This window comes from Diabrotica virgifera, chromosome 5 (genome assembly GCF_917563875.1).
Source record: "Diabrotica virgifera virgifera chromosome 5, PGI_DIABVI_V3a".
Lineage (NCBI taxonomy): Eukaryota > Metazoa > Arthropoda > Insecta > Coleoptera > Chrysomelidae > Diabrotica > Diabrotica virgifera.
The window spans coordinates 62383085-62405468 of NC_065447.1; the positions used below are offsets into that span (position 1 = coordinate 62383085).

The following is a 22384-nucleotide window of genomic DNA, read 5'->3' on the forward strand; positions in this document are numbered from 1 at the left end:
GTAATTTTCTTTCGAAGGTATTGGTTTAATATTTCTCATCCAATGTTTCTCCCAAGTGGCTTATTTTTGATAGGCTTACATCTTACATCTGATATGTCAAATTGTCAATAAGATGTTTTAACTGATTATCTATCAAGTTTCTCTTTCAGTAAATCCTGAATGAATGAATTGATAATAATTGATCCCAAACTACAACATTGTAGGGACAAATACATAAGTACAACTCCTAAATTATGCTTTTTAGCCACTCGCCTGTGGCTTCATCAGCACAAGACAGCAATAGACGGAGAGGCAGCGTTGAAAAATCTCTTTGAATTTACTAAAGCTAAATTTTTCACAGTTAATTACTGTGATTGTGTAGGGAATCATACTGCGGTCGGTCAAGCAAAACGTAGAACAGGGGTTACTGAGAGGGTATCAAAGTTGCTTTCCTAAGAAGGTAATTAAATCCATTTACTAAGGCCGAAAATCAGTACACACATTCTAAATTGAATATAAATAAAAGTTATTATAGTCGGTCAGCTGTATGACGGGACAGAGCCGGTCGGTCGGCCCCAGTGAATAGAGAGTTATTCACTATATTTTGACCCTCTTATGTAAACTGCTTTATTTACAGAATTAGAAAAAAATGTAAAATACAAAAGTTATTCAATTTTTTAATTATGATTTTTTGACATATATATCGTACTAGTGACGTCATCCATCTGGGCGTGATGACGTAATCGACTATTTTTTTAAATGAGAATAGGGGTCGTGTGCTAGCTCGTTTGAAAGGTTATTCAATTCTCTATACAGTACTATAACCATTAAGATCATTATTTATACAGGGTGTCCAAAAAAATTGAATTATTATTTAAACAATTAATTTAATTAAAAAAATTTTTTTGTACACCCTGTATACCTAATTAATCATGTTAATGTTTATATTACTGAATAGGGAATTGAATAACCTTTCAAATGAGCTAGCACTCGGCCCCTATTCCTATTTAAAAAATAGTCGATTACGTCATCACGCCCAAATGGATGACGTCACTAGTACGATATATATGTCAAAAAATCATAATTTAAAAATCGAATAACTTTTGTATTTTACATTTTTTTCTAATTCTATAAATAAAGCAGTTTACAAGGGGGTCAAAATATAGTGAATAACCCTGTAAATTCACTATGGCCGACCGACCGGCTCTGTCCCGTGATACAGCTGACCGACTATAATAACTTTTATTTATATTCAATTTAGAATGTGTGTACTGATTTTCAGCCTTGGTAAATGGATTTAATTACCTTCGTAGGAAAGCAACTTTGATACCCTCTCAGTAACCCCTGTTCTACGTTTCGCTTGACCGACCGCAGTTTGTTTCTCTACACAATCACAGTAATCAACTGTGAAAAATCTAGCTTTAGTAAATTCAAAGAGATTTTTCAGCGCTGCCTCTTGGACTATAATATGCAGTCTAGTCTTAACTGTAGGTTGATGAACTTATTAGGTATTGTCTTTGAATCTACACCGTTGTTGCATACTTAAAATCGTTGCACATTTAAAATATAATTAAACAACAATTATTCACGTTATATTTAATTGTTTGTTGATAATAATTTAATTATCAACAAGGAAAACATCAATGAAATTCGATATTCCATATACATACTCTAAACTCTAAACCAATTATTAAAAATAGTTAAATAGTTTGGGTCTTTGAAATGAAGATAAGCTAACCTTGCTTTGGCCTTTTCTTTTCGTCTACTGATCCTATTTTGACTCCCAAAAACATTAGATTTTTAGACAAAATTAGAAAATTTCTTCGTCTATTTGAGAACTTTCCAAAAACGTAGTTGATTAAGAAGCATTTTGATAGAAAGTATGTTGGGAAATTATTTTTACAAAAAAATTATCTTCTTCTTATAGGAATTTATAGAACTGACCTTGTATACCTATTAATACCTTTTTTTATAGATTTCGCTAGCGATTATACACAAGTTGCAGCTCATATCAGATAACGTCTTCATTGTTGTTTTACCATTCTGTTTAACCTTTGGAATTTGCTCTATGTAGTGAACTTAAAAAAGCACTTGAGATAGATAAACACAATTAAAGACGTAAGTAATTACACATAGTTTCAAAAGTTATGCACCACTCAAATTTTTTGCTATTATTAACCTATTTTCAGAAACTACCGTTAGAGATCATTTATTAAAAAAATATCATAACGTTGGCAGATATTTTTTGTTTTGAAAGAGATACTGTTTTTTAATGAATAAAAAATTAAAAACCAAAGAATTTATTTTAATTAAAATGTATTTAACCCTTTTAATATCGTGTATTTCTAACAAGTCAATTAATCATTTCGTGTGGCTGATTCTTTCACTCTTCTCTACAGGCAATTGTAAGTTCACGATGGGTTCTAGGAAGATTTCTTCGAGCATGAACAGATTTGGAGAGCGTATCCCATGCATGCTTAATAGGTTTCATGTCTGGAGATTTCGCAAGCCACTCCAAACAGCGAATACCGTCTGTCTCAGGATAGTCATTAATCACTTGAGTCCGATGTGGGCGGGCGTTATTATCCATAAATACAAAATTTTCACCCAAAGCTCCTCGCCATAATCTCATATGAGGTTTTAAAATCCGTGTGATGTATCTTTGTCCTGTTAGAGTCCCGTCAATAACCATTAATTCCGTGCGTCCATCTGCCATAATACCTGCTCAAAACATAACACTGCCACCATAGAAAGGAAGTATGGGACGGGCATGTCCTAGTTGTGCAGTTCTTGTTGGCTCTCGCCAAAGACAAATTCACCAGCTATCACTATTTAAATAGATTTTGGTCTCGACAGAAAAAAAGTACAAAATTCCAAAACTGTTGAGGAAGCCGTATGTGTTCTTGAGCCTACTGGAAGTGGTGCAAAACATGTTGTAGCTGAGGAATTCTCTTTCATCGACGACTTCTTAAACCTGGGTCTAAAATTCTGCTTTTTATTGTAGCCAACGATGATCTGACTTCTGTAGCAGGTCTCAAGTCTCTTTGAAGGGTTGAAGAATTTCTCCTAATTGAAATTCTAATATATCTATTCTTCTGATCATTGGTCACTGGGGTCTACCATAATGAGCTCTATTTTGCATCGAATTTGTGTCCAGAAACCTATTCCATTCTGAGAAACACCCTCTCTTTCATCCACGAACCGCTATGAATGGCCTTCTTCAACGAAAGCGATAATTCTTGCCCGGTCGCATATTTACAGAGGCTTGCGTGTGTGGGCACCAGGGTGTTGAAATCAGTTAGGGTTTGGAGAAACGGTACATTTACAGATGCTAGCGCGTGATGACACCACGGTGTTGAAACCAGTTAGGGTTTGGAAAAACAGTACGTTTACAGACGCTAGCGTGTGTTGACACTAGGGTGTTGAAATCAGTTAGGGTTTGGAAAAACAGTACATTTACAAATACTAACAGATTTGGACACCAGAGTGTTGAAACCAGCTAGCTTTTTTAGTGCTTATACATGCATAGATGCTAACGGCTATTGACTTTGATTTTATATACCTACTGTTGTGGAAAAATATTTAAGTGATTTAGGTATTAATAAATAATAAAACGTTGTTGGGATATAAACAATAATATATTAACACAAAAAAAAAACAACATAAAAAATAATGTTGTTCTGAAGCTATGTGCTTGTGGCATTTTTATAATTAACTATTTAGATGGGAAATAAGCCACAATTAAATTTAAAAAAAATAATTTTATTAACGTTTCGACGCCAAAATCCGATGTCGTTGTCAAAATACAAAATAATACTAAATTAAACAAAAATGTTGTTGCTTAGTAAAAAATTCTTCTAATAATTTATTAATCTGACTCATTTATATTGGCAATTCAGACATAATATATTATTATACATTTTAAAGTATTTTTTTACTAAGCAACAACATTTTTGTTTAATTTAGTAGTATGTATTTTGTATTTTGACAACGACACCCGATTTGGACGTCGAAACGTTAATAAAATTATTTTTTTCAATTTAATTGTGGCTTGTTTCCCATCTATATAGTCAAATTATAAAAAATAATATTAGATTAATAAACAGATCCATGCCCTTATGCGTTAGGTTGGTTCTCTGTGATGTTTCTCATCAGGTTTCTGCTTCTTGTTTTTCTTTTTGTTGCCTTGGTTGTGGAAAAACAGTACGTTTACAGATGCTAGCGTGTGTTCACACTAAAGTGTTGAAATCAGTTAGGGTTTGGAAAAACAGTACATTTTACAAATACTAACAGCTTTGGACACAAAAGTGTTGAAACCAGCTAGCTTTTTTAGTGGTTATACATGCATAGATGCTAACGGCTATTGACATTTATTTTATATACCTACTGCTGTGAAAAAATGTTTAAGTGATTTAGGTATTAATAAATAACTAAACTTTGTTGGGATATAAACAATAATATATTAACACAAAAGAAGAACATAAAAAATAATGAACATGCAAGATTAATGAGCAGATCCATGCCCTTTAGCATTACGTTGGTTCTCTGTTATGTTTCTCATGAGGTTTCTGCTTCTTTTTTTTTCCTTTTGTTGCCTCGGTTTTGGACGGACGTCCAGATTGAATCCTACGAGATCCGCAAGACAATCCTTCTCGAGGCTTTCTTCTGCTGACAGACGTTGGTTGAACCTTAATTTTTCTGCCTTTGAATACTGGCTGTTTTTTGACCAACGCACAAAAATCAAAAAAATCTGATGGATTCTCGATTTTCTTTAGCTTACTGTTAAGTAGCCCTAGCATTTTCTTCATGTGAGGACCTTGATTAGAAGTAATTATGTTCCTCACGTTGTCTAGATTTGTCTCGAAATTCTTTATTTCTTCGTTACAGCTTTCATTATTAGAAGAATCTTTTGGTAAATTTTAAACAGAAAAATCCATATTTGTATCGAAGAAGCTGTTATTGTATACGATTGGCTGTTCTGACATATATAATATGTTGTTATCGTTGTTAGTTAAGTCGGTCATGGTTTTAAAAAATGTCTCGTCAATGTCTGGTCCCTCTGCCAATTTCGCCAGTAAAACTCTATCATTAAAAGTTAGTCTAGGACAATTACTTAAATATATATGTTCTTTTATTTCAACTGCACACAGGTGCTTACAAAATGCACCCCCTTGACCTCGTGGACAGTCGCACATTGCAATATCAGTATGAACTACATATATATAAAATTTATTGGAGGAAGTGACGTTGTACATATTATCAGTTAAGATAAAAAAGGGTTCAAGGCAGGTTTTGTTTATATTCGATTCAGAGTTGGACTACCATCTCCATATAGCAACTATTTCAGCATCCTTATGCTATGCATCATCAGTGAAGTTTATGCAGTCACAACTCTGAAGGGAATATAAACATTCTGCCTCTTTTAAGGCAAACCATCGCGATGCAATGAACCCACCTTTTGAGACGCAATCTAGCGACATCTCTCGTATTACGAGGAAAACAACGAAAAGCCCCTGATACAAAGTTTACTACTTTTTAAACAATTAGAATAATTGAAATAAAAATATAATAAACAATATTTTAAATCTAAGACTTTTCGTTAATAAACTGCTTTCTGGCTGCATCCCATATCTCCGGATTTTACAATATATAATCACGTAGAGACGACGAAAATAGGAGAAAGCAAATAGAGGACACTTAGGCCACGCATTTACCTTCTCTTCGTCTAGGAAAAGGACCGAAAAACAGTTTCTAAATACTCAAAAACTGAGTAAAATGAAAAAGATAAAAAAGGGTTCAAGGCAGGTTTTGTTTATATTCGATTCAGAGTTGGACTACCATCTCCATATAGCAACTATTTCAGCATCCTTATGCATCATCAGTGAAGTTTATGCAGTCACAACTCTGAAGGGAATATAAACATTCTGCCTCTTTTAAGGCAAACCATCGCGATGCAATGAACCCACCTTTTGAGACGCAATCTAGCGACATCTCTCGTATTACGAGGAAAACAACGAAAAGCCCCAGATACAAAGTTTACTACTTTTTAAACAATTAGAATAATTGAAATAAAAATATAATAAACAATATTTTAAATCTAAGACTTTTCGTTAATAAACTGCTTTCTGGCTGCATCCCATATCTCCGGATTTTACAATATATAATCACGTAGAGACGACGAAAATAGAAGAAAGCAAATAGAGGACACTTAGGCCACGCATTTACCTTCTCTTCGTCTAGGAAAAGGACCGAAAGACAGTTTCTAAATACTCAAAAACTGAGTAAAATGAAAAAGATAAAAAAGGGTTCAAGGCAGGTTTTGTTTATATTCGATTCAGAGTTGGACTACCATCTCCATATAGCAACTATTTCAGCATCCTTATGCATCATCAGTGAAGTTTATGCAGTCACAACTCTGAAGGGAATATAAACATTCTGCCTCTTTTAAGGCAAACCATCGCGATGCAATGAACCCACCTTATGCAGAATGCAGAGGCAGAATGTTTATATTCCCTTCAGAGTTGTGACTGCATAAACTTCACTGATGATGCATAAGGATGCTGAAATAGTTGCTATATGGAGATGGTAGTCCAACTCTGAATCGAATATAAACAAAACCTGCCTTGAACCCTTTTTTATCTTTTTCATTTTACTCAGTTTTTGAGTATTTAGAAACTGTCTTTCGGTCCTTTTCCTAGACGAAGAGAAGGTAAATGCGTGGCCTAAGTGTCCTCTATTTGCTTTCTCCTATTTTCGTCGTCTCTACGTGATTATATATTGTAAAATCCGGAGATATGGGATGCAGCCAGAAAGCAGTTTATTAACGAAAAGTCTTAGATTTAAAATATTGTTTATTATATTTTTATTTCAATTATTCTAATTGTTTAAAAAGTAGTAAACTTTGTATCTGGGGCTTTTCGTTATTATCAGTTAACTTTATTACTTCTAAGTCCTTTGCTTTTAAACAAAATTTATTGTGTAACAATTCGGGTTTTGTTACACGGCTAAGGGCATATTTTCGTATACGCCTTACATAATGTTGTTCTAGCTGATTGGACACAAAGTCAATAGTAGATACAGAATTAAATGCTTTGCATCGTTGTAAAATATTATCTTTAAATATTCTAATTGATACTTCCACCATATTATTAGTATTATGTCCTCGAGTTAAGTAAGATGACTTGAAGCCATAAGCACCATTCAGTCTTTCGTTCCCAAAGTCCAACAATATGCTCCTTAAGTGAGGGATATTTTAACAGTAGACTGCTGTTTAAAAAATATATATAATAAAAATAAAATATTTAGTAGACTATATTAAAAATCATTTGAACGTAAGTAGAGTTTTAGATGTCAAACTACTACAATTCTACAGGGTGTGAATGTTGCTACGAAATTAATAAAAAACGTAAGTATCTTTTAAAATACCCTGTATAATATTACAAAACCTCATATTTTAAGAAAGAAGATATCGAAGAGAATCCAAAATGTAAAAATATACAGGGTGTCCCATTTAAAAAAACCAAGTTATATGCAACTTCCGGTATAACCGGAAGTTGCAAAGAGTTGAAAATATTTTTATTTAATAGATCATCCTTCAAAACCCCTTTATTCCAATTTTCTTCTGTTGCCTTTAGTTCTCGAGATATTTCTAATAGGTCAGTTATCTGCCTCACCCTATATAAACCGCAGATTAATAGTATATTATTCAACGAGCATGTAATGATGGCTATTACTCACGATGATGAAGTTTGCGATAATAATGGATAATAGCCATTACGTGCGAGTATAATCCTATACTTTTTCTACGACCTTTTTTTATTTTAATTAGTAAAAAAACATGATTATCAACTACTCGAGATTAAAATTATACAGCATTATAAAAAATGTAACAATGGGTGAATATACTTTTACGTTTATACCTTGTTTAATACGTATGAATTTTGACGTTTACCATTTTTAATGACAGTGACATTAGCGCATTTGCTGTGCGCTATAATTTATAACTTACCTATACTTATTGTGTTTATTTTATAAAGTTATATTGTCTTAAATATATTATAACATATAGTTATATTATTATTTTATATTATATTATATAGTTAAATTTAAAAACGTACATTATAGCTTTATAACATACGTCTACCAATAATAGCCATTTCTTATTTATTACATTGACAATAGGTACAAAGTGCTTAAAATTTTCGGAAACGAGTATAATTTGAATTGACTATTTCTTGTCATATTTTTAAAATACATAAGACAGTATTTGCTGTTTCTTTTTTAATTTTATAAAGCAACATTTATTTTTGTATATTATAATTTTGATATTGAGTACCTAGCTGACAATATTATTTTTTTACTAATTAAAATAAAAAGAGATCGTAGAAAAATGATAGTATTCTACTCTCATGTAATGGCAATTACTCACTCTGATGAATTACGACACTTACCTTCGGCTCGTATCGCAAACTTAATCTTGAGTAGAAGCTGCCTATCAATGTATGCTCGTTGAATAATTATGTATTATACTAATTAATAATAACAAAATTAAGTAATAATGATAAAAGTCCAAATATTTTATCTCGCTTATTGATTAATGTAATTAACTTTGTTTATTAACTAATTCTTTATACTAATTTATGTAAGCTGTTATATTCTCCCAATATTTTTCGCAAACCAGCAACGCAATAGCCGCCATGCCAGTTGCATTTAAAAGCAGTGTCAATAGCCGTTAGCATCCTATGCATGTATGTCAACACACATCTAATATGCGTGTATGCCTAGTGTCAACACACGCTAGCATCTGCAAACGTACTGTTTTTCCAAAACCGAGACAACAAAAGGAAAAAAGAAGCAGAAATCTGATGAGAAACATCACAGAGAACCAACCTAACGCTAAAGGGCTGCTCTCATTAATCTAATATTATTTTTATGTTGTTCTTTTGTGTTAATATATTATTGTTTATATCCCAACAACGTTTAATTTTATTTATTCATACCTAAATCACTAAATATTTTTCCACAGCAGTAGGTATATAAAATCAATGTCAATAGCCGTTAGCATCTATGCATGTATAACCACTAAAAAAGCTAGTTGGTTTCAACACTTTGGTGTCCAAATCTGTTAGTATTTGTAAAATGTACTGTTTTCCAAACCCTAACTGATTTCAACACTCTAGTGTGAACATACGCTAGCATCTGTAAACGTACTATTTTTCCAAAACCGAGGCAACAAAAAGAAAAACAAGAAGCAGAAACCTGATGAGAAACATCACAGAGAACCAACCTAACGCTAAAGGGCATGGATCTGCTCATTAATCTAATATTATTTTTTATAATTAACTATTTAGATGGGAAATAAGCCGCAATTAAATTGAAAAAAATAATTTTATTAACGTTTCGACGCCCAAATCGGGTGTCTGTGAAATATGCGGTTTTCGCTAAAATGTTTTATTTTAGTAAAAGTTTTGTCTGAATGGATTGAATTTTTTATATCGCTTTCAAATACGAAAACAAAAATGGCGGATTTTTGAAAAAAACGTTGTTGACGTAAAGGTCATTTACCTATCCAGCGGTATAAAGTTTTTCAAAATCGGTTGTCAAATTACTGAGTAATTAATTTTTAAAAATGAGAGGTGCAAAATGGATATTACATACCTAAATAACATAACTAAGCAAATTGATATTATGTTATGTGATTTCCACATTGCATCTCTCATTTTAAAAATTAATTGCTCAGTCATTTGACAACCGATTTTAAATTTTTTTATATGCTGGATAGGTAAATGACCGCTTTTTCAAGTTTTTAGGTAAATGACCATTTTTTATATCGCTTTTAAATAAAAAATGGCGGATTTTTGAAAAAAAAACGTAGTTGACTTTTTTTATTAAAACACCCAGTATATTTTTTTGTAACTTGAAAAAATGGTCATTTACCTATCCAGCGATATAAATTTTTTTAAAATCGGTTGTCAAATGAGTGAGCAATTAATTTTTAAAATGAGAGATGCAATGTGGAAATCACATAGCATAATATCAATTTGCTTAGTTATGTTATTTAGGTATGCTATATCCACGTTGCACCTCTCATTTTAAAAATTAATTACTCAGTGATTTGACAACCGATTTTGAAAAGCTTTATATCGCTGGATAGGTGAATGAACTTTCTTTCAATTTATAAAAAAATATACTGGGTGTTTCATTAAAAAAAGTCAACAACGTTTTTTTCAAAAATCCGCCATTTTTGTTTTTGTATTTGAAAGCGATATAAAAATTTCAATCCATTCAGACAAAGCTTTTACTAAAATAAAACATTTCAGCGAAAACCGCATTGTTCTATCTTGAGCCATTTAGAAGTTATAGGCAGTTAAAATGGGGGAAAATATAAGTGGACACCCGGTATAAAATATATGCACCTACTTCAAACAGCCACAAAGTGTAAATGAAAATAATGTACCAAACAACCAAAGAAACTACCTTCGTGCGACTGAACGACAGTATCATATTATGATAGGATGCATTAAGTCCCCTATGTTACTGGGTGCGTAAAGACGGCACGGCTGCCGTCTGTTGTTGTAAGCGAGGGGCGGCATGAACACGGCGACTTCACCGAACGTTCAACCACCGTCTAATAGTGAGAAAGGTTCCATAATACCCCAGGCTGTGGGTGAAAAAACGTGATATAATTCAGGAATTCTTGAAACCTATCAATACTAAACCTATTAATACTAAACATAAAAAAAATTGTAGTGCCCGATTGGTGAACTTGTTGCTTAGATATTATAATTTGTTTATCCCAAAAGGTCAAATGTCCAAGGCTATAACTTTTTGAAAAAAAAATCATACAGAGTTAATCTAAGATCCACTCTCCTTCCAAAGACTTGTATTTTCATATTCTGATGTAAATAAATGCGTATACCATTTTTCAACCTCTTATTTCGCGTTTGAAAATAAGGGGGCAAATTTCGTTATAAACATTTAGAACTGAAGCCGCACGCGTATACCATTTTTCAACCTCTTATTTCGCGTTTGAAAATAAGGGGGCAAATTTCGTTATAAACATTTAGAACTGAAGCCGCACCTGTACATCCTATGAGTTTCTAACTTGCAGGTTATTGTTGCTGAAGACAAAATAAAGATTCAAAACCAAATAACAATTTTCTACGACCAACTGAAGCCGAGATAATTGTTTTTGTTTTCTTAAATCGTAGTGACTTTATTTATAACAATTAAGAAATTATTTCAAAGTAAGTAATTAACTAAAGAAAAACTTATATTATATTGAAATAAAAATTATTTTAACCGAAAATTACACTTAATTATTAAAAATGATTTTTAAAGTGTAGTGGAGATTTATTTTTCGTTACGACTGTGATTTATTGTGTCCGTTGCCATTAGCAACGGCTAGCAACTTATAATACATTGAATCACGGTGCTTGCTTTAAAGTTTAAAGCACCGCTTGGATTGACATGAAATTTGGCAAACACATAGATAACATGTTAAAGAATAAAATGATATTGGGCCTCTGTGTGCTTTTGTCCTGGGGTTGAGTTTCACCCCTTATAGTGGGTGAAAAAATATATGTTCAAAATAAGTTCGGAAATGGATAGAACGTCTAATTCTAAGCACCTTTTGTTCTATAGCATTTTTTCACCAAGTTAATTAATATCTTTCGAGTTATTTTCGAGTAAATACCTTCATTTTTCAACAAAAAACACGTTTTTAGGCGGTTTTTGACAAATAACTCAAAAAGTAAGTATTTTATTGAAATAAAAAGTTTTAACAAAAATATAGCAAATTAAAAATTGAAAAAAATGATGTATGCATAAAATCTCTAGACCCAGTAGAAACAAAGATCTAGTTAATGTACAATAGGTTCATATCCGTCAAATTTCAAAGTGAATTATTTTAACGTGAAATAACTAAAAAATCATGCACTTTTTGTTGTTTTACTCGTGTATGTGTCGTTTATGTCTGTAAGTTTCATCGGTTCAAAGTGCTTATTTTTGAAAGGGCTGTAGTTAAAAGGATTTAGTGTACGCAAATTTAGAACAGCCATATCTTAACAAATTTTTGCCTTCCAAAAAATGCAAAATATCCAAAATATTCGTAAAAGCAAAAACTTCATTTTTTTACTCTTTGTGATTTTTGGTCACACTAATAAATTTTAAGTTATTTAAAAAAAACATTTTTTTCAAAATTAAAAATTAAAACAGATTTACTTCAAAACCAATTTTTTTAAATAAGCCCTTTGAACTGATGATATTTACAGATCATATAAATAATACATGAGCAAAGTAACTTGTGAAGCGGTGATGATTAATTTGATTTAAGATGGTAATTAGGGGGCGACTTTCCCGGGTTTTTTGACAAAAAAAAAAAGAGATCAACTTTATTTCCACCGTAACTTGCATACTTTTGATGCTATAAACTTTTTTTTAAACAGATATACATATTTTTTTAACACTTTTAAAAGGTTGTAATGATTTTTCTCCAAAAAGTGCATGATTTTTTGGTTATTTCACGTTAAAATAATTCACTTTGAAATTTAACGGATATGAACCTATTTTACATTAGCTAGATCTTTGTTTCTACTGGGTCTAGAGATTTCATGCATACATCATTTTTTTCAATTTATAATTTGCTATATTTTTGTTAAAACTCTTTTTTTCAATAAAATACTTACTTTTTGAGTTATTTGTCAAAAACCGCCTAAAAACGTGTTTTTTTTCTCTGTTGAAAAATGAAGGTATTTACTCGAAAATAACTCGAAAGGTATTAACTTGGTGAAAAAATGCTATAGAACAAAAGGTGCTTAGAATTAGACGTTTTATTCATTTCCGAACTTATTTTGAACATATATATTTTGAACACCCCCAGGACAAAAGCACACAGAGGCCCAATATCATTTTTATTCTCTAACATGTTATCTATGTGTTTGCCAAATTTCATGTCAATACAAGCGGTGTTTTAAAATTTAAAGCAAAAACCGTGATTCAATGTATTATAAGTTGCTAGCCGTTGCTAAGGGCAACCGACACAATAAATCACAGTCGTAACGAAAAATAAATCTCCACTACACTTTAAAAATCATTTTTAATAATTAAATGTAATTTTCGGTTAAAATAATTTTTATTTTAAGATAATATAAGTCTTTCTTTAGTCAATGACTGTGAAATAATTTCTTAATTGTTATAAATAAAGTCACTACGATTTAAGAAAACAAAAACAATTATCTCGGCTTCAGTTGGTCGTAGAAAATTTTTATTTAGTTTTGAATCTTTATTTTGTTTTCAGAAACAATAACCTGCAAGTTAGAAACTCATAGGATGTACAGGAGCGGCTTCTGTTTTAAATGTTTATAACGAAATTTGCCCCCTTATTTTCAAACTCGAAATAACAGGTTGAAAAATGTTATACGCATTTATTTACATCAGAATATGAAAGTATAAGTCTTTAGAAGGAGAGTGGATCTTGGAATAACTCTGTACGATTTTTTTTCAAAAAGTTATAGCCTTGGACATTTGACCTCTTGGGATAAACAAATTATAATATCTAAGCAACAAGTTCACCAATCGGGCACTACAATTTTTTTTGTGTTTAGTATTGAAAGATCTTCATTTTAAAGCCTTAAAAAAATACATAAAAGTTATTTTTGCAATAAATAAGGCAATTGCAAAAAACGGCCATTTTGGACTTTTCGCAGGCTGTTTTGCAATAATGTATTAACCAAATTAAACTTGCCATAGCTCAAATTGTAGGTTTTTAAAAAGGTTTTCTTTTGCTAGCAGTTGCCGCTAGGGCATCTATGCCATTTCGTTCGTTGCAATTCGGGACTGCACGCTGGGGTTTGTTTTGGTTGGATCAGGGAGAGCAGCATATGTGCCTCCTGATGAGAGACTAATAAGTTTCGAAACCGGTAGAGGTGCTTGCAGCACTCTCTGATTGGACTGGAATATGGTTCGGCTGTATTTTCGTTTTGCAACGAAATTGAAAATGGTTATTCATTTTTGTAGGTTTTTAGTTTACTACAATTTTCTATTTAAAAGTTTTTCTCTAAAATTAATATCCTAAGCTGCAAAACTAAAAATCTTTAAAAATTGCAAATTTAACAAATAAAAATCGTCATAAATAAAAAACCGCACAAAATTTTTGGTTACATTTTAGTATAAGTTATTCCTGGGATCGTCCTTTAAAACACCTGATAGGTTTCAAAAATTCCTGAATTATATCCTGAAATCGACCTATTTTTCACCCACAGCTTGGACTATAATATGATTACATACTTCTAACCTTCGCACGTTTAAATTCTTATAATGTGAAACAGCGCTTAGAATATCTCGGACACATAATGAGAAACGCCACTAAATACAGATTACTGAAGGTAATCCTTCAAAGCAAAGTATTCGGAAAGCGAGGAATTGGGAGAAGAAGAATATCATGGTCAGGTATCAACACCTGAGTAAATGGTTCTCCACAACAATAACTAATCTATTTAAAGTATCAGTTAATAAAATAGTTAAGTATAGCCAGAATTATCGCCATCGTCAATATTTGAAACGAATAGGCATCAAAAGAAGACGTGTGTCATATATATCTGACGTCGACTATCTATTTATCTATTATTCTGTCAAGTATACTTCGTATCTAATTGGCGATATCTATACATTTGATTTTCTCACAGATATTGTCATATTAACTTGTGAAAATCTTCTTTGATTCTACTTTGATTGCTGCCTCATCATTGTACTATACTCTACTCTTTTATTTTTAATTTTATACAAAAATTTGACCTTTAATTATATAAAATAAGTTGATACTCTTATTATTTTGATAAGAAACAAATATGTTTTAACCAAATATTCAATGTTATTGTGGAACTTGTCTCACTGATATTCTAATCTCTTGTCCTAATTTAATATGTGTGTATGTATGTGTACTGGCTGTAGTTGTTGATAACAATGTAGTGTTATTCAAGTTATAAATATTAAAGTGAATTAAAACAGAAAAACGCGGACTGAATATTTGCGTTTACAATTTTGACATAATTCCGAACGACAATTTTTATTTTACATACCATAATCGTAAAGCATGCTTGTTTAAGGTAACGGATAACATAAATTATGGTGTAATACATATCTACAGGGTGGTGAATCGTAAAACGGGCCATAGGAAACTCAATGTAAAATTCTAAACTGTTGAATTGCTGCTTCCCTAATTATTTGACATCAAAAGTCATGAGAACTTATTTGTAGAGGATTGAAATATGTATTAAAAACAAAAGTTACAATTGCTCTACGATTTAAACACATTCCAAAATTTTGAAAAATATAGTGTATTTACCGCAGTAGGTATGTGTGGGCACGTTAGGCCACACGTTACTATTTAACTGACAGTGTGCACACTATTGACTGAAGAAAATATCTTTATTATTAACACATTCTCCTTAACTAAGGGTATCTTATCAACTTTATTGTGTTTTAAACAATAAATGATAAAAGAAATAAAAAATTGACAGTTTAAATTGTTAATATAATAATTTCATTGTCACCAAATGCAACCTTATACACATTATTGAACTGTGTGTGGCCTAACTCTGGCGTATTACTCTGAAAATTGTATTATATTTTTACAAAATTTTGAATAATTATTGTTCGTAGAACAATTATAATAGTATATTACTTTATGAGGCGGAGAAGCATGACTTTTCTTGACGCGCCCGATATTACGCGCCGAACGAAGTGAGGCGCGTAATAGAGGGCAAGTCAAGAAAAGTCGCTTCTTTGCCGAATAAAGTATACTATTTTTTCTTCAAACGTAGCAATTTTCAACCATAAATAGTACAATTCATACGCTATTTTTACTCGAAATTAACTGTGACAACTATCAAAGTCGTCTAGGTGTTAGAAATTAAAATAATTAAGTCGTCGGTGGGGCACGGTTGCCGAAGGATATATAGAGGATTCTATATATTAATTAATATTGTATTTAATTACAGAGTAATTTCCACATATTAATATATTTTTCAAATTGAGCTCTGTACCGCCATTCTTTATTATACATATTACGAATACGTGTGCCAAATATCTCGAAAAAATGTTTAAAATTACAGCCGCAATCTTGGAACGCGTTTTCGCTACCTGTTGATCGCTACTGTTTCACCTTAATAATAAATATGTTTTCTTCAGTCAATAGTGTGCTCACTGTCAGTTAAATAGTAACGTGTGGCCTAACATGCCCACACATACCTACTGCGGTAAATACATTATATTTTTCAAAATTTTGGAATGTGTTTAAATCGTAGAACAATTGTAACTTCTGTTTTTAATACAGATTTCAATCCTCTACAAATAACTTCTCATGACTTTTGATGTAACATAATTAGGGAAGCAGGAATTCAACAGTTTAAAATTTTACATTGAGTTTCCTATGGCCCGCTTTCCGATTCACCACCCTGTATAATAGAAGTATAACTTTTTAAGGCGCAATTTCATTGAGGCAACACTGAACGACATGAGGCAAGATGCACGTATCAACTTGTCGCCTGCTTCAAGGTTTGCTATTTTGTGTCACAAATTTTAAAAGGTCGCATGCGTCATTTGTCTCCCTAGATCACATGCGTCTTGTCGCATGAGCTTGTAGCATGCGTCTAGACATGATTCCATTCAGGCGACTTCAGTTTAGTATGTCATGTCTTTGCAAGCAGTCGCGGCATAGCATCGTATTTAGTAATTGCTTTGAATGGTAAAAAGAAAAGAAGTAAACCACGGTGGTGGAAAACAGAGCTTTAATATGTTGGTAGTCAAGAGACGCAGAATAATTTCTACATACATAAAATAGTTGATTGCAGACGATGAAGCTTAATTTCAAAATTTCACACGAATGAGTTAAGACGGTTTTGAGTACTTGAGAAAGTGTGACCAAAAATAAAAAAAGATGATACCAACTTTAGTGGAGGCACTGAAGGTGGATATGAGCTATTACCTCCGATTTCGTTGAACCTCCATCGATTTGCATGAAAATTTGTGAGTGGTTAGAGGATATCTCAAGGAACAAAGGTGACATGGTGCCAACTTGCGCTTTTACGCTGGGGGTGGATGCCACCCCTTCTCGGGGGGTGAAACTTATTTTATTAAAATTAACCCCATAATTCGATAGAGGGACAAATTTCAAGCAAAATTTGTTATATTAAGTTATTAAAATAAATCAAAACTTTTTGAGTTATTAAAGATCAAAGATTTTAATTTTTCTTGAGAAAATGCATGTTTTTAACCAATTTTTCATCAATAACTCAAAAAGTGTAAGTTTTTACAAAAAAGTTATTATTAACAAAATTAAAGCTAATTAAAAATGAAATAAACCCCTTACTAGAAAAACCTTTTCATGTTAACTAAAAGTGAGTTATAGGTAATTGAATGTATATTTTTTTCGGCGAGTAAAAAACTCTTATTCAAGCTGAAATAACGGGAAATTGATGCATTTTATAACATAAACTTATTACACCCTACTTAAAAATATCTATCAAATGAGATCCCGAACATGTTGATAGCGTTAAAATTTATGCTCCAAAATTTTTTCAAAATTTATCTTTTAAAAATTTTTCCAAAAAATGTTATTGTTTTTTTTAATAACTCCGTTTGTGTTTACGATATCAGGTTCATCTAAAAACTGTTTGAAAGTTAATTCCAAGTGCTATTTAAGCACGTTGAACCTAATCTTTAAACCCCTTACTTTTTTTAAAATAAAAGGTTAAATGACCCCGGTTGCATGGTTGCAGGGTAAAAGCGCAAGTTGGCATCATGTCACCTTTGTTTCTTGAAGTCTCCTCTAATTACTCACCAATTTTCATGAAAATCGATGGAGGTTCAACAAAAGCAGAGGTGAAAACCTTCAGTGACTGCACTACTTTTGCGAATCATACCACCGCGTGTGAGTCCCTTATATATTTGAATGACTGGGAAAAGAAAAGTATTTTTGAACTGTGTAAAATTTATTAATTCCTAGCTGAACACTTTCGTCTTACAAAGTCATCTTTAGAGCTATGGTCAAATGTTTATGTAGGTACCACTATAAAGAAAGGATCCCATTTTTTGGTTTAAAATTTTTAAAAAAATTCCTTATGTTGTTTTGTGCAAGCTTGGCGGAGTTTGAATTTTGAATTTAATAAAGTTGTAAAAAGGTTAAAAACGTCAGAACAGCACATGGGACTTTCACAAAAATTCATTAAACTTTTTAATCATGGTAGGGTTCAAAGACCCACTTAAGTTGAGGCAGAGCAACTCGCCTCAACGAGATTCGAATGATAACGTTTTCCCTTTTTTACTAGAAGATGAACCGCTTTTTAATTTTAGTTTTTCCTAACACGGTAAAATTCACAACGTAAATTATTGATTTTCTTTTTCACTTACAGTACATTCATATTTATCTGATAACTTTTTCAACTTTATCTTATTGTCTTTATAAAAACTAATTTTCTTATTCCATAACTCAGGTTAGTTATGGGACTCTTCAATAAATAACATTGTTTTTTCAATATTCCACTTCATGTCGCACGATAAAAGGCGCACCAATCCGTTGACTGCTGGATAGCGGCGACACTGTTCAACACGTTGAAATTTGCCGAACGGTGATGGATGCGTCCCAGCAAAGAATACTCCATCCAACAGGAGTTGGATGGAGTATTCTTTGGTCCCAGCAACAGCCAACAACCAACAAACAGTCAACATGTGGCATGCGAGAAGGCGACTTGATTCGGGTCGCTTTCTGTGTCTTGAATGGAAAGACTTTGTGTAGCATTCGACATTGACGCATGCCTCATGTTGCCTCAATGGAATTGCGCCTTGACGTCCGTATAAAGTACACACACATTCTTATTTTTTGAAACCCTGAGAAAACTAGTAAGTATTTTTGAAAAATTTAAACGCAGAATGAAAGATTACATTATTACCGAGGGCCGAAAGTCCCTTAGAATAACCAAAAAGTTTCTTTTGAAGATATTTGAAATTAAAAATCACACTAAATTTTTTCTTTTTTTTTTCAACTCTGTAATTTATTAATAAACATTATAGAAGTTTTCAGGGACTTTCGGCCCTCGGTAATACACTCTGAGCCAAAATTAACCGGCCACCTTAAAAATGGGTCATTTTTGATGTCATATATCTCCTAAACCTGTTGTCCAATTTGGGTGATTTTTTAGTATGTTATAGCCTTATTCCTTGACAATATCGTTATAGTAATATTGTTGCTAAACAGGTAAATTTTCATTGTATACCGGGTGTACGAATCAAACTGTGTTTTTTTCTTAAAGTTTGCATCACCCTGTGGAATATTGTAGCATTTGTAGAATATTGAAATTAAAACCTAACTATAGCCTTATGCTTTCTCAACATTTTGTTGTTTGATTGATTCGCTTATGTTGTATAATAAAAAAGTTAGGTAATTTAACAACTAGGCATGTTTTTTATCAGTACAGGGGGTTTTTAAAAAATTTTGGCAGTTTAAGGGGTAATTCTGTATGAAAAAATAATGACAGTTTGCTTTATAAACTTTGTCCGCAAATGCTTCGTTTCCGAGATAGGAGGTGTTGAAATTTTTCTGACAAACTGACGATTTATTTATTACTTTAAAACCGGTTGAGACATGCACATGAAATTTGGTGGGTTTTAATACGTAGTTATTGCACATTTTTTGGCATACAATTAAGCATTTAATATTCAGCATTGGCGCGCATACTGGTAATTAGATAACTCATGTTACCCGTATGCGCGCCAATGGTGAATATTAAATTCTTAATTGTATGTCAAAAAATATGCAATAACTCCGTCATGAAAACCACCAAATTTCATTTGCATATCTCAAGCGCACCTAAGTGCTTTAATTTGTTAGAGTTATTGAAGAGTTATTCGTGATTCTTTAAGCCAAACATTAATTGCAAAGAAAATTACGTGAAATTTTATTAGATGGCCGTGAACATATTTAATCAAAAATAATTTTTCGAAAAAAAAAATACTTATTATCTTTGCCTTTGCCATCTATGAATTTTTCTAATGAGAAACTGATTAATATGGTTTTTGTGCTAGAACTGTATAACAAAAATGTGCTACTAGCAATAAGAATTTATCATCAGAAATTCCCTGATAGACGACAACCAAGAAAAGAAACTTTTGAAAGTACACTAAAAGTACTCAAAAAATTAATATTCATGTCCCACTAAGAACAACCAGGGCTACAGTTAGTTTCCATTACCCAATCCACCGTACTAACTATGGTCTTAACAACTTCCTCTCTAGAACTGCCAGACTAGCAAACCAGCACTGAGTCAGGTTTTAGTAAACATTGACTAAGACTTATTGTTCTGTAAAAATAATAATAATAATAAACTCAAAAGTGACTTGTCTGCTTTTGTCCGCCGACCACACTAATAATTAATGTCCTTAGGTATGATTGTTTGTGTAATTTGTATTAGTAACTTATTTATATTGATAATTTGTATTTTTTGTTCTCTTTATTGTATGTAATTTATATTTTAACCTATTGTATTTTTTGTAAATGGTTGTAACCGTATATAAATAAATAAATAATAAATAAATAAATAAATAAAAGGGTTTCAACAGACTAGTCACTTAGATTATGAGAACGCTCTTACTAATATGTAGATCCTCAGTGACACAAATTACATTTAATTCATTTTATTTACTTTCAATAGTTTTTGTTCGATCAGATTTCTCGTAATCTAACGCCCGGTTTCATAATCAACTTAAATTGAACATTAGCTAAAGTTCACTTTAAAGTTGACATTTACCCATATGAATTGCATTGATAAAGGTAGGTGCCAACTTAAAATTTAAAGTCCACTTTAACTGATTATGAAACCGGGCGTAAGTGTCCAGTCCGTTGAAACCCTTCTAATAAACGTTCAAAAGTTTCTCTTCTTGATTTTCGTCTATTCAGGGAATTCTTGACGATAAATTCTTATTATTAGTAGCACATTTTTCTCATACAGTTCTAGCACAAAAACCATATTAATCAGTTTCTCATTAGAAAAATTATATCTAATGGTAACAAAGCAACTGGAAGTACAAAAATAGTATAATGTCAAATGTTTAAGCAAATTTAGTGTCATAGCCAACTAGGTAGAATATTATGTTTTTATTAATATTTTACGCACCAACAATCTTAACTACATAGGTATTTTGATATGTCATCCAATATTAATAAATTAAAGATAAGTCTAGATTAATAGATATGTATTTTTTTTCTCAAAAAATTATTTTTGATTGAATATTTTCATGGCCCCCTAATAAAATTTTACGTACTTTTTGTTACAATTAATGTTTGGCTTAAAGATCACGAATAACTCACAAATTAAAACACTAAGGGCTGCACTCCACTTGCGATTTTAGTCGCGCGATTGTTTTGTCGCGAATATTGAACACATTGTTTTAAATACGAGTCAATCCATTTGCGACTAAATAATCACAGCGATTAAAAAAACGCTTTTTACCGCGACGCGATTGCCACTCGATCGAAATGGATCATACGGACCAGCATAGGCATGCGTCATAATTATTTCATATACCTATTTATATGCCATATACCAGTTAACTTCTAATCAGCGGAAGTGACAGTTGATTCATAGAAACACTGTTACATGATATTGTTAAGAGGAAACAGTAGCGATCAACAGGTAGCGAAAACGCGTTCCAAGATTGCGGCTGTAATTTTGAATATTTTTTCGAGATATTTGGCACACGTATTCGTAATATAATAATGAATGGCGGTACAGAGCCCAATTTGAAAAATATATTAATATGTGGAGATTACTCTGTAATTAAATAAAATATTAAAAAAACGAGCCTGTACCGTCATTAAGAAGAACAAAAAAACACACTTTCTTCAAATAAACTTTTTTATCCGATGCCTGGATTTTGTGTCATTTTGGAACTACTAAATTTTTTTATTTCATTAGTAGTTCCAAAATGACCCAAAATCTAGGCATCGGATAAAAAAGTTTATTTGAAGAAAGTTTATTTTTTGTTCTTCTTAATGGCGGTACAGGCTCATTTTTTTAATATTGTATTTAATTACAGAGTAATTTTCACATATTAATATATTTTTCAAATTGGGCTCTATACCGCCATTCTTTATTATATTACGAATACATGTGCCAAATATCTCGAAAAAATATTCAAAGTTACAGCCGCAATCTTGGAACGCGTTTTGGCTACCTGTTGATCGCTACTGTATCACCTTAATATAAATATTTTGTCCAGACTTGTTAAATGAGTTCAGATAAATTCAGCAATTCTACAATTTTTGGAACAAGATACAAATATATACGATCTCGCAAACGAGACAAATGTCCTTCAATTTTTTAATAAGTGGATTCGGCGTATAAATAAAAAA

General features: G+C 31.8%; 1 protein-coding gene across 2 annotated transcripts in view; it reads left to right on the top strand.

Moving 5' to 3' along the window:
• Positions 1-22384, top strand: part of LOC126884185 (uncharacterized) — a 155889-nt gene that overhangs the window by 15154 nt on the left and 118351 nt on the right. Inside the window, exon 2 of one of the 2 annotated variants that reach the window (XM_050650043.1) lies at positions 1955-2097. The exons of the other annotated variant lie outside the window; for it this stretch is intronic. The gene's annotated coding sequence lies outside the window, so the exon portion shown is untranslated. The remainder of the gene's footprint in view (positions 1-1954; positions 2098-22384) is intronic. 2 annotated transcript variants of the gene reach the window in all.